The sequence below is a fragment of the Moschus berezovskii genome, chromosome 22, assembly GCF_049115385.1.
Source record: "Moschus berezovskii isolate FMDL1 chromosome 22, NW_MosBer_1.0, whole genome shotgun sequence".
NCBI classification, from domain to species: Eukaryota; Metazoa; Chordata; class Mammalia; order Artiodactyla; family Moschidae; genus Moschus; species Moschus berezovskii.
Window position 1 is genome coordinate 53,511,571 of NC_142481.1, and position 12,938 is coordinate 53,524,508.

General features: G+C 42.6%; 1 protein-coding gene across 3 annotated transcripts in view; it reads right to left on the minus strand.

The window, feature by feature from the left end:
• Positions 1-12,938, minus strand: part of NECAB2 (N-terminal EF-hand calcium binding protein 2) — a 42,054-nt gene that overhangs the window by 13,533 nt on the left and 15,583 nt on the right. The window lies entirely within an intron of this gene.

The window sequence follows — 12,938 nt, forward strand, 5'->3', positions numbered from 1 at the left end:
ACTCTATGCAGGCAGCATGATACTATATACAAAAAACCCTAAGGACTCCTATATTCAGGTCAAAAAGCAGCAGTTAAACCAAACATGGAACAACAGACTGGTTCAGAATTGGAAAAGGAGTACTTCAAGACTGTATATCTAACTTATTTAACCTGCCACCCTGCTTATTTAACTTGTATGCAGAGTACATCATGCAAAATGCCAGGCCAGATGAATCACAACCTGGAATCAAGACTGTGGGGAGAAATATCAACAACCTTAGGTATGCAGATGATACCACTCTAGTGGCAGAAAGTGAAGAGGAACTAAAGAGTATCTTAATGAAGGTGAAAGAGGAGAGTGAAAAAACTGGTTTAAAACTCAACATTCAAAAATCTAAGATCATAGCATCCAGTCCCATCACTTCATGGCAAACAGATGGGGAAAAAGTGGCAACAGTGACAGATTTTGTTTTCTGAGGCTCCAAAATCACTGCAGACAGTGACTGCAGCCAAGAAATTAAAAGACGCTTGCTCCTTGGAAGAAAAGCTATGACAAACCTAGACAGCACATTAAAAAGTAGAGACATCACTTTCCTGACAAAGGTTCATAGAGTCAAAGCTATGGTTTTTCCAGTAGTCATGTATGGATCTGACAGTTGGACCACAAAGATGTCTGAGTGCCAAAGAACTGATGCTTTTGAACTGTGGTGCTGGAGAAGACTCTTGAGAGTCCCTGAAGACTTCTGGGAGATCAAACCAGTCAATCCTAAAGGAAATCAACCCTATTCCATTTGTTGGAAGGACTGATGCTGAAGCTGAAGCTCCAATACTTTGGCTGCCTGATGTGAAGATACAACTCACTGGAAAAGACCCTGATGCAGGAAAGATGGAGGGCCAGAGGAGAAGGGGACAACAGAGGATGAGATGGATGGCATCACCAACTCAATGGACACGAGTCTGAGCAAACTCAAGGAGATGGTGAAGAACAGAGAAGCCTGGTGTGCTGCAGTCTATGGGGTCACAAAGAGTCGAATACGACTTAGTGACTGAACAGTAACAGATAAAAGACCCAGAAGCAATTCTGAGGGAAGAAGAACAAAGCAGGACGCATAGCTCACCCAGACCTCAGACAGTGCTGCAAAGTCATAGTAATACAGACTGTGATATGGGCACAGAGCAGGGAGCCCGGGGGGGAAGGACTTACGGTCAATTAATGCCCAACAAAGCAGGCAAGAGTATACAATGGGAGAAAGACAGTCTCCTCTGCAAGTCACAGTGCTGGCAAAGCTGGACAGCTGCATGTAAATCAATGAAGTTAGTACACACCCTCTCATCAGGCACAAAAATAAACTCCAACACAGCACATGGTACCATAAAACTCCTAGAAGAGAGCACAGACAAAACATTCTCTGACATCAATCATACCCATGTTTTCTTAGGCTTGTCTCCTAAGGCAACAGAAATAAAAATAAAATGAGCAAATGAGATGTAATCAAGCTTTTGCACAGCAAACGAAACCATCAAAAAGTGACAAGACAACCCACAGGATGGAGAAAATGTTTGCAAATGTTGAGCCCGACAAGGACTTAAGCTCCAAAATGCACAAACAACTCACACAACTCAACAAGAAAACCAACCACCAGATTGAGAAACGGGCAGAAGACCTAAATAGACATTTCTCCAAGGAAGAAATATAGAGAGTCAGTAGGTATATGAAAAGATGCTAAACATCACTAATTATCAGAGAAACGCAAATCAAAACTACAATGAGGTTACCACCTCACACCAGTCAGAATGGCCATCATCAAAAAGTCTATAAGTATCAAATGCTGGAGAGGGTGTGGAGATAAGGGAACTCTCCCACTGTTGGCGGGAAAGTAAGCTGGTGTGAGTGGAAGTGAAAGTCGCTCAGTCGTGTCCGACTCTTTGCGACTCCATGGACTATACAGTCCATGGAATTCTCCAGGCCACAATACTGGAGTGGGTAGCCTTTCCCTTCTCCTGGGGATCTTCCCAACCCAGGGATCGAACCCAGGTCTCCTGCATTGCAGGCGGGTTCTTTACCAGCTGACTCACAAGGGAAGCCCAAGAATACTGGCGTGGGTAGCCTATTCCTTCTCCAGAGGATCTTCCCGACCCAGGAATCAAATCGGGGTCTCCTGCATTGCAGGCGGATTCTTTACTAACTGAGCTATCAGGGAAGCCCCAAGCTGGTGTAGCCCCTATGGAAAATATATGGAGGGTCCTTAAAAAACTAGAAACAGAGCTACCATATGATCCAGAAACCCCACTCCTGGGCATATACCCTGACAAAACCAGAATTTGAAAAGATACATGTACCCTTGTGTTCACAGCAGTACATTTACAATAACCAAGGCATGGAGACAATCTCATTGGCCATCAACAGATGACTGGATAAAGACGATGTGGCATATATATACACAATAGAACACTACTCAGCCATAAGAAAAACAAGTATTCATGCCATTTGCAGAGATTATCTAGCGATTATCATACTAAGTGAAATAAGTTAGAAAGACAAGCATCACTTATTATGTAAAATCTAGAATATGACACAAATGAAATTATTTGTGAAACAAAACATTCACAGGCATACAGAACAGACTTGTCATTGCCAGGGGGGAGGGGAGGCATGAGACGGTGGTTTGGGAGTCTGGGGTTAGCAGATGCAAACCATTTCATACGGGATGGATGAACAACAAGGTTCTACTGCATAGCTCAGGGAAACATATTCAATATCCTGTGATAAACCAGAATAGAAAAGAACATGAAAAATATATATATATAACTGAATCCTTCTGCTGTACACCAAAGACAATACAACACTGTAAGTTAACTCTATTTCAATAAAAAAATAAAACCAAAGCAAACCCTCCTGCGCTGATGAGTAGTGGGGTCGCGCCTGTCAGTAACCACCGCGCTCTAGTCTGGTCAACACAGCGAGACCCTGTCTCTCTTGTTAAGGAATCTCCTAAATGTTCTGTATGTCCCTGAAATAAATAATTGAAATTTGTTTTTTTTTTAAAAGGTGGAGTCTGTGGGTGCTGGGCATCCGTGCTGCTACTCAGAGAAGTGAGGGAAGAGAAGCCAGAGCAGCAGGATGAATTAACTGTCTCTGAAGAAAGTGCCTGAGACTCAGTCCTCAGAGGGAGTCTGGGAGCAGACAGAGGGGAGCCAGGAGCCACGAGAGGAGGAACTCCGGGCATAAGATGAAGAGGGTTTCCCACTGATGTTGCCCTGTGATGTGAAACAATTTCCTCTCTTGTCAAGAGTCTGCAGCAGGCACATTGCTCAAGGCTCCTGGATCGGGCTGAGTGTCTTTTGGCTTTGAGACTCGAACGCGGGTGGGAGAAGGCTCCGGCTCAGCCAGGTCACTCCAGGATGATGGTGATGGAAATGACACCGAGCTGAGGGGCTTGAACCCCTCAAGCCTCATGTGGCTCCCTCTGACCTCCCCTGCCAAGACCCCACTCTCCTGAGCCACCTGCCTCAGCACCTTGGGAGTCTGCCCAGTCCCTGGCCAGGCGAGGAAAAACAGGGCTCTCAGGGAAAGAAAATTAAACAATCCATCACTCTGACTGGGAATTAATTAGCAGTAATGGCACAAGGGAACCCGGCTGGAGACAGAGAGACTGAGAAATGGAGGCCAGGGGGGCAGGGAAAACATGTGGGAGGTGAAGACAGGCCAGAGGGGAGGCGGCCTCAGGCAGGGAGGCTGGGGGGGCTCCTCCTGCACCAACCACCAGACCAGGGGTGCTGGAGGCAGCCCCGACGACGCGGGGTGAGCTGACGGCAGGATGCACGCCAGGTTCTGGCTGCCAGATGTATGTCCCTGATCAATTACCCTTCCCAGCAGATGGCTGAACTCACATGCGATCCAGATCAATGGGCGCTGGACAAGCAAATGGCCCCCAAAGAACAAGACATAACAAAGTAAAAAAAAAAAAAAAAAAAAAACTGAAAAAGAAATAAAAGAGAGAGAGAGAGAGAAAGCTGCCAGAAGCCATCAAGCAGAAAAAACAAGCTTAGATGGCTGTGTTAAAAGCACCCAGATAAGAGACTCAGGATGCAGTCAGGGGTCAATACATGTAACTGGTTGGTTGAATTAAAAAAGAAAAGGCAAGTTATTTTCAAAAGAGTGAAAATGCAGCTTGTCGAGTCCTGTCCCCCACCATCACTGATGCCTCAGCCCAGAGGCCAGCACCACTGATTCTAGAGGAAGACAGTCGGAGCTGGGAAGTCTGCTTCCTGTGGACAGGTTACTAACATGCAGGAGGACACAGAGACCTTCAGAAATCTGCAGATCTCTGGAAGTTTATCAGATGAGCACCTTTCCAGCAACGAATACCCAGGAGTTTCTCCCAAATCTCCTCGGGTTGAATGAGAGAAAGTATGGAAGTTGTGGACAAAAGTGAGGGGGATCACCCAAATTAAAATGAAGGTTACAGAGGTCAGGAAATAAAAATTTGAGCCACTAATAATTAAATTTAAATCAGACTGGATTAAGTCAATAAAGAGTGACAAACAATGGAAAAAATAGCCATTCATCTTAACAATCCTTTTAATTTCACGAGAGGAGAAAAAGTTTTTTTTATTAGCCAGGTATAAAAATAGGATTAACAGTGTTAATAATGTATATTTTAGAAGTCCCTTCCCTGGTGGCTCAGACGGTAAAGAATCTGCCTGCAATGCAGGAGACTTGGGTTTGATCCCTGAAGAAGGAAATGGCAACCCATTCCAATATTCTTGCCTGGAGAATCCCGTGGACAATGGAGCCTGGCAGACTACAGTCCATGGGGCCTCAAAGAGTCAGACATGACTGAGCAACTAACACTTTTTCTTTCACTTTAGAAAGTCCCAAGTGTAGTGACTTTGAAATCATAATCAAAGTACTAAACAAAGCAGACTGCCCAAAGGTGAAACGTCAGAAAAGACGAAGGAGCATAAAAAACCAGGAAGCATATGAGATTATGACAGCAGCCAGGCCTGATAGATAACAATGAAGAGAGTCAGCCTAAACTGCCCCAGGTAAAGGCACTGTCCCAGATTTGATTAAGCAGGACTGCAGGCATATCTCAAGCAAAAGAGCACTCAAGGATTTGTAAAGAAAAGCCTGTGCAGAGACTCGGCCACCAAATTTGATCAAATGACTAAGACAAGTTGCAGTATCATGATGGAGTAGAATTTAAATGGGAAAGTATTACATAAGATAAGGGTAGGAATAAATGACAGAAGGCATAGTGCATCACAAGGACATGACATTATTAAATCTTTGCGCGTTATGAAACCTCCACATACCAGGAGAGGCTACAGCTCCACAGATGCCTATGGGGAGGCAGACAGATATAACTACTTTGTAAGGCAATTCTGCTTTATATCAAGAGACTTTCACTGACCAGAAATTCTCCACCTTTGAACATCTATCTTTAAGAAATAATGCAAATGTGGACAAATATTTATGTCCCAAGGTTACAGGGTTGACAGATAGGAGCCAAAAACCTGGAAATAATCTAACATTCCAACAAAAGAGGAAAAGTATGTAAATTTAAGTAAGAATAGTTAAAATATTTTTAAGCAGTTTGAATAACATGGGAAAATATTTGTTAAAATGTTAGGTGGAAAAAAAAGCAAACAAATTCTGTATGCAAAGTGATTTTACGTGTATTAGAGAAATCCACATAGAAAAAAAAATAGGCTCAAAGAAATCAATTATCAACTAAAATGGTAACAGTGGTTAGAGATAGTAGGAATTAGAAGTGATTTGAAATTTTTCTTTGTATTTTTCTCTTTCTAAATTTTGAATATTGAATAAGTATTATTTACATAACAAAAATATGATAACAAGGTCTATAGGCATCAAACAGCATGGCTAAATATACAGGAAGAAAAATATTAGAATTACAAAAGTTAAATGACAAAATAAAATTCGGTGTGAGAAATTAGCCCAACAGAGTCCCACAAAACACATAAATTACAAACAATAAATGTCTACTGTAAATGACATTATTGAGAAAATGTGAAACGGGCAAAAAAAAGATGACTGGGTTCCTTGTCCAATACATTCTTCTGGGTTATCTAGGTCTTTTCTTGTTTTGGAGCTACTTTTAAAACTCTAGCATATAAAAAGTTGACAGTAATGCAAATAATTCCCATCCACAGAAATGCAAATGAATTTTGCCTGGCAGAATGTAACTGACTGTATTTATTCACAGATTCATCCCAGAATTCCTGTTGTCTTATGTATGGCAAAGGTTCTTTGAATTCTCCTTGGAGCCAGTTTAACGTTTTACTGGTTTTCACATTAATGAGTTAAATAAAATCTTTCACGTGTGTTCATTTCAGAATTATACAGGACAATTTTACCTTTACACAAATTTGTCTTTTTAACAACATGTTTCATAGCAAAGAAGGGATAACTACGTTCAGATTTTGTATTCTTTAAGTATGACCTACACCATCTTCTCAAGTATCCATGGGATAATTTAAAAAACAAAATAATACGCAGCGAGGAAACCTCAGCATGTTACAAACAACAACAGCAACAAAACTAGAATGCAAACTACCGGTCACTTGGTTTTCTCCTAATACCAGGAAGTGTGAGGACACAGCAAAGCAGCACAGGATACTGAGACAGGAGACACGGCATTCTCAACCTGTCATTAGCGATCTATCACAGACTGCGCAGCTCCAAAGACCCAGCACGGCGAAAAACTAAAAGAAGAAAATTGAGTGGAGACACAAAAGACCCTGAGCGATCTTGAGAAAGAGAAACAGCTGAAGGAATCAGGCTCCCTGACTTCAGGCTAAAACTACAAAGCTACAGCCATCCAAAGAGTATGAATACGGGCAACAAAAACAGAAATATAGCTCAAAGGAATAGGACAGAAAGCCCAGAAATAAACCCGCCCACCTATGATCAATTAATCCACGACAAAGGAGGTAGCAATGTACAACAAGGGGAAGACAGTCTCATCAATAAGTCATTCTGGGAAAACTGGATAGTAGCTTAAAAGAATGAAATTAGAACATTCTCTAACACCATACATAAACTCAAAGTGGATCAAAGACCTAAATGTAAGGCCAGACACTATAAAACTCTTACAGGAAAACACAGGCAGAACACTCTTTGTGTTAAATTGCAGCAATATCTTTTTTGATACCCCTCCTAGAATAATGAAAATAAAAAAGAAACCAGGATCAAAGTAAACTCAAAAGCTTTCACACAGCAAAGGAAACCAGAAACAAAACAAAAAGACAATCCACACACTGGGAGAAAAAACTTGCAAATGATGTGACTGACAAGGGATTAATCTCCAAAATATACAAACAGCTCATGCAGCTCAATATCAAAAAGAAGCAAAAAACCCAATCAAAAAATGCGAAGAAAACCTAAACAGATATTTCTCCAAAGAAAACATCCAGATAACTGAAAAGCATATGAAAAGATGCTCAACATCACTAATTGTTACAGAAATGCAAATCAAAATGACAATGGGTACCACCTCACACCAGTTAGAATGGCCATCATCAAATATCTACAAACAGCACATGCTGGAGAGGGTGCGGAGAACATGGAATCCTCCTATACTGCTGGTGGAAATGTAAACTGGTATAGCCACTATGGACTTCCCAGGTGGCTCACTGGCAAAGAATCCACTTGCTAGTATTCTTGCCAGAAAAATACCACAGACAGAGGAGCCTGGTGGGTACAGTCCACAGGGTCACAAAGAATCAGACACGACTGAGCACACACACACATAGCCACTATGGAGAACGGTATGGAGGTTCCTTGAAAAACCAGAAACAGAGCTACCATATGACCCAGAAATTCCACTCCTGGGCATATTCCAGAAAAAATCATAATTCAAAAAGATACATGCACCCCAACATTCACTGCGGCAGTGTTTACGATAGCCAGGACATGGAAGCAACCTAGATGTCCATCAACAGAGGAAAGGAGAAAGATGTGGTGCATATATACAATGGAATGTCAGCCATAAAAAAGAACAAAATAAAGTCATTTGCAGCAACATGGATGGACCCATATCGTCATACTGAGTGACAAATGTCAGAAAAAGACAATGTTACATGATATTGCTTATATGTGGAACAAAGAAGGCTGAACGCCAAAGAATTGATGCTTTTGAACTGTGGTGCTGGAGAAGACTCTTGAGAGTCCCTTGGACTGCAAGGAGATCCAACCAGTCCATCCTAAAGGAGATCAGTCCTGGGTGTTCACTGGAAGGACTGATGCTGAAGCTCCAATACTCTGGCCACCTGATGCAAACAGCTGACTCACTGGAAAAGACCCTGATGCTGGGGAGAGACTGAGGGCGGGAGGAGAAGAGAGTGACAGAGGATGAGATGGTTGGATGGCATCACCGACTCAACAGACATGAGTTTGAGTTAGCTCCGGGAGATAGTGAAGGACAGGGAAGCCTGGCGTGCTGTAGTCCGTGGGAACGCAGAGAGTCGGACATGACTGAACAACAAGAGTACAACTGAACTTATTTACAAAACAGGGTCACAGATATACAGAACAAACTTCTGGTTACCAGGGTATGGTGAGGTCGGGGGGGACACATTGGAGATTGGGACTGACATACACACACTACCATGTATAAAAGATAAAGCAGTGAGGCCCTACTTTAGTACAGGGAGCTCTACTCAATACTCTGTGATGGCCCACATGGGAAAAGACCTAAAAAAGAGTGGATCTATGTATGCGTCCATACAGTCAAGGTCCACATAGTCAAAGCTATGGTTTTTCCAGTAGTCATGTCTGGAGGTGAGAGTTGGAACATAAACTAGGCTGAGCACCAAAGAATGGGTGCTTTTGAACTGTGGTGTTGAAGAAGACTCCGGAGAGTCCTCTGGAGCAAGGAGATCCAACCAATCAACCCTGAATATTCATTGGAAAGACTGATGCTGAAGCTCCAATACTTTGGCCACCTGATGCGAAGACCTGACTCATCGGAAAAGACCCTGATGCTGGGAAAGATCAAGGGCATGAGGAGAAGGGGACGACAGAGGATGAGATGGTTGGATGGCATCGGAAGCCAGGCGTGCTGCAGTCCATGGGGTCGCAAAGAGCTGCACATGACTGAGTGATTGAACAACAAACGTGTATATGTTTATGTGTAACTGATTCACTGTGCTGTCCACCTAAAACTACTGCAACACTGTAAACGAACTATACCCCAATAAAAATGTTTATAAAGATACATGCACCACAATGTTCATGGCTGCGAAGACATGGAAGCAACCTAAATGCCCACTGACAGAAGAATGGATAAAGAACATGTGGCAAACACTGCTATATGTAAAATGGATAACCAACAAGGACCTGCTGTGCAGCACAGGGAACGCTGCTCAACATTATATGGCAGCTGGGATAGGAGGGGAATTTGGGGGAGAATGCATACATGTATATCTATGGCTGAATTCCTTCCCAGTTCACTTGAAACTATCTCAACATTGTTAATCTGCTATACCCCAATAAATAAAAATGTAAAAAAAAAAGATGTGGCACATATATACAATGGAATATTACTCTGGCCCCCCGCATAGATTACAGCCTTGACGTGATGAAGGGGCTTGTGTAACTCAGTGAAGCTATGAGCCACGCCATGCAGGGCCATCCAAGGCGGATCAGTCGTTGTGAAGAGTTCTGACAAAATGTGGTTGACTGGAGGAGGAAATGGCAAACCACTCTAACATTCTTGCCAATAGAACACCATGAACAGTAGGAAAAGGCAAAAAGAGCAGCAGAAGATGAGTCCCCCAGGTTGGAAGGTGTCCAATATGCTACCAGAGAAGAGCACAGAGCAATTACTAATAGCTCCAGAAAGAATGGTGGCTCAATGGTAAAGAAAACGCCTGCCAATGCATGAGACATAAGAGATGTGGGTTCTATCCCTGGGTTGGGAAGATCCCTGGAGGAGGGCATGGCAACCCACTCCAGTATTCTTGCCTGGAGAATCCCATGGACAGAGGAGCCTGGCGGGCTACAGTCCATGGGGGTCACAAAAAGTTGGACATGACTGAAGTGACTTAGTATGCCAGAAAGAATGAAGTAGCTGGAACAAAGGGGAAACAATGCTGTTGTGGATGTGCCTGGTGGTGAAAGCAAAGTCTGATGCTGTACAGAACAACACTGCATAGAAACCTGGAAGGTTAGGTCCATGAATCAAGGTATACTGGATGTGGTCAAAGCAGGAGATGGCAAGAGTGACATCTTAGGAATCAGTGAACTAAAATGGACAGGAACAGGCAAATTTAATTCAGATGACCATTATATATTACTGTGGGCAAGAATCCCATAGAAGAAACGGAGTAGCCCTCACAGTCAACAAAAAAATCCAAAATACAGTACTTGGGTGCAACCTTAAAAACAACAGAATGATCTCCGTTCGTTTCCAAGGCAAACCATTCAACATCACAGTAATCTAAGTCTGTGCCCTGACCAGTAATGTCGAAGAAGCTGAAGTTGGACAGTGCTATGAAGACCTTCTGGGCTTTCCTGGTAGCTCAGCTGATAAAGAATCTGCCTACAATGCAGGAGACCCCGGGTTGATTCCTGGGTTGGGAAGATCCGCTGGAGAAGGGATAGGTTACCTACTCCAGTATTCTTGGGCTTCCCTGGTGGCTCAGCTGGTAAAGAATCCGCCTGCAATGAAGGAGACCTGGGTTTGATCCCTGGGTTGGGAAGATCCCCTGGAGAAGGGAAAGGTTACCCACTCCATTATTCTGGCCTGGAGAATTCCATGGACTGTATAGTCCGTGGGATCGCAAAGAGTCGGACATGACTGAGCAAATTTCACTTTCATGACAACCTTCTAGAACTAACACCAAGAAAAGATGTCCTTTTCATCATGGGACTGGAATGCAAAAGTAGGAAGTCAAGAGATCCCTGGAGTAACAGGCAAATTTGGCCTTGGAGTACAAAATAAAGCAGGGCAAAGGCTAACAGAGTTTTACCAAAAGAACATGCCAGTCATAGCAAACACCCACTTCCAACAACACAAGGGACGATTCTACACACGGACATCACCAGATGGTTAATGCCGAAATCAGATTGATTATATTCAACCAGCCAAAGATGGAGAAGCTCTATACAGTCAGCAAAAACAAGACCGGGAGCTGACTGTGGCTCAGATCATGAACTCCTTACTGCAAAATTCAGACTTAAATTGATGAAAGTAGTGAAAACCACCAGGCCATTCACATCATGATTAAAATCAAATCCTTTATGATTATACAGTGGAAGTGACAGATAGATTCAAGAGATTAGCTCTGATAGACAGAGTGCCTAAAGATCTATATGGAGGTTTGTAACACTGTACAAGAGGCAGTGACCAAAACTATCCCAAGAAAAACAAATGCTCGGAGGCAAAATGGTTGTCTGTATTTGTCTTACAAATAGCTGAGGAAAGAAGTGAAGGGCAAATGAGAAAGAAAAAGATATACCCAACTGAATGCAGAGTTTCAAAGAATAGCAAGGAGAGACAAGAAAGCTTTCTAAAGTGAACAATGCAAAGACAGAGGAAAACAACACAACAGGAAAGACTAGAGATCTCTTCAAGAAAATTAGAGATACCAAAGGAACATTTCATGCAAAGATGGGCACAATATAGGACAGAAATGGTAAGGACCTAGCAGAACAGATTAAGAAAAGGTGGCAAGAATACACAGAAGACCTGTACAAAAAAGTTCTTAATGACACAGACAACCACGATGGTGTGATTACTCACCTCGAGTCAAACATCCTTGAGTGTGAAGTCAAGTGGGCCTTAGGAGGCATTACTACAAACAAAGCTAGTGGAGGTAATGGAATTCCAGCTGAGCTATTTCCTAAAAGATGATGCTGTTAAAGTGCTGCACCCAGTATGTCAGCAAATTTGGAAAACTCAGCAGTGGCCACAGGACTGGGAAAGGTCAGTTTTCAGTCCAGCCCAAAGACGGGCAATGCCAAAGAATGTTCAGACTAGCACACAACTGCACTCATTTCACATGCTAGCAAGGTAATGCTCAAAATTCTTCAAGTTAGGCTTCAGCAGTACCTGAACTGAGAACTTCCAGATGTACAAGCTGGATTTAGAAAAGGCAGAGGAAGGGACCATATGTATACCTATGACTCTTTCATGTGGAGGTGTGACAGAAAACAACAAAATTCTATAAAGCAATTATCCTTCAATTAAAAAATAAATTTTAAAAAGAAAAGGCAGAGGAACCAGAGATCAAATTGCAAACATTCGCTGAATCATACAGAAAGCAAAGGAATTCAAGAAAACCATCTATTTCTGCTTCATTGACTATTATAAAGCCTTTGACTGTGTGGATCACAAATTGGAAAATTCTTAAAGAGATGGGACTTCCATACTACCTTACCTGCCTCCTGAGAAACTTATAGGCAGGTCAAGAAGCAACAGTTAGAACCACACATGGAACAACGGACTGGTTCAAAATTGGGACAGGAGTACGTCAAGGCTGTATATTATCACCCTGGTTATTTTACTGATATGTACACCAAAATGCCAGGCTGGATGAAGTATCAACTGGAATCAAGATTGCCAGGAGAAATATAAACAACCTCAGATACACAGATGATACCACCCTAATGGCAGAAAGCAAAATGGAACTAAAGAGCCTCTTGATGAGGGTAAAAGAGAAGAGTGAAAAAGCTGGATTAAAACTCCAACATTCAAAAAACTAAGATCATGGCATCCAGTCCCATCACTTCATGGCAAATAGATGGGGAAAAAAATGGAAACAGTTTCAGATTTTATTTTCTTGGGCTCCAAAATCATTGCAGACGGTGACTGCAGCCATGAAATTAAAAGACACTAGCCCCTTTGAAGAAAAGCTATGACCAACCTGCTGCTGCTGCTGCTGCTGCTAAGTCGCTTCAGTCGTGTCCGACTCTGTGCGATCCCA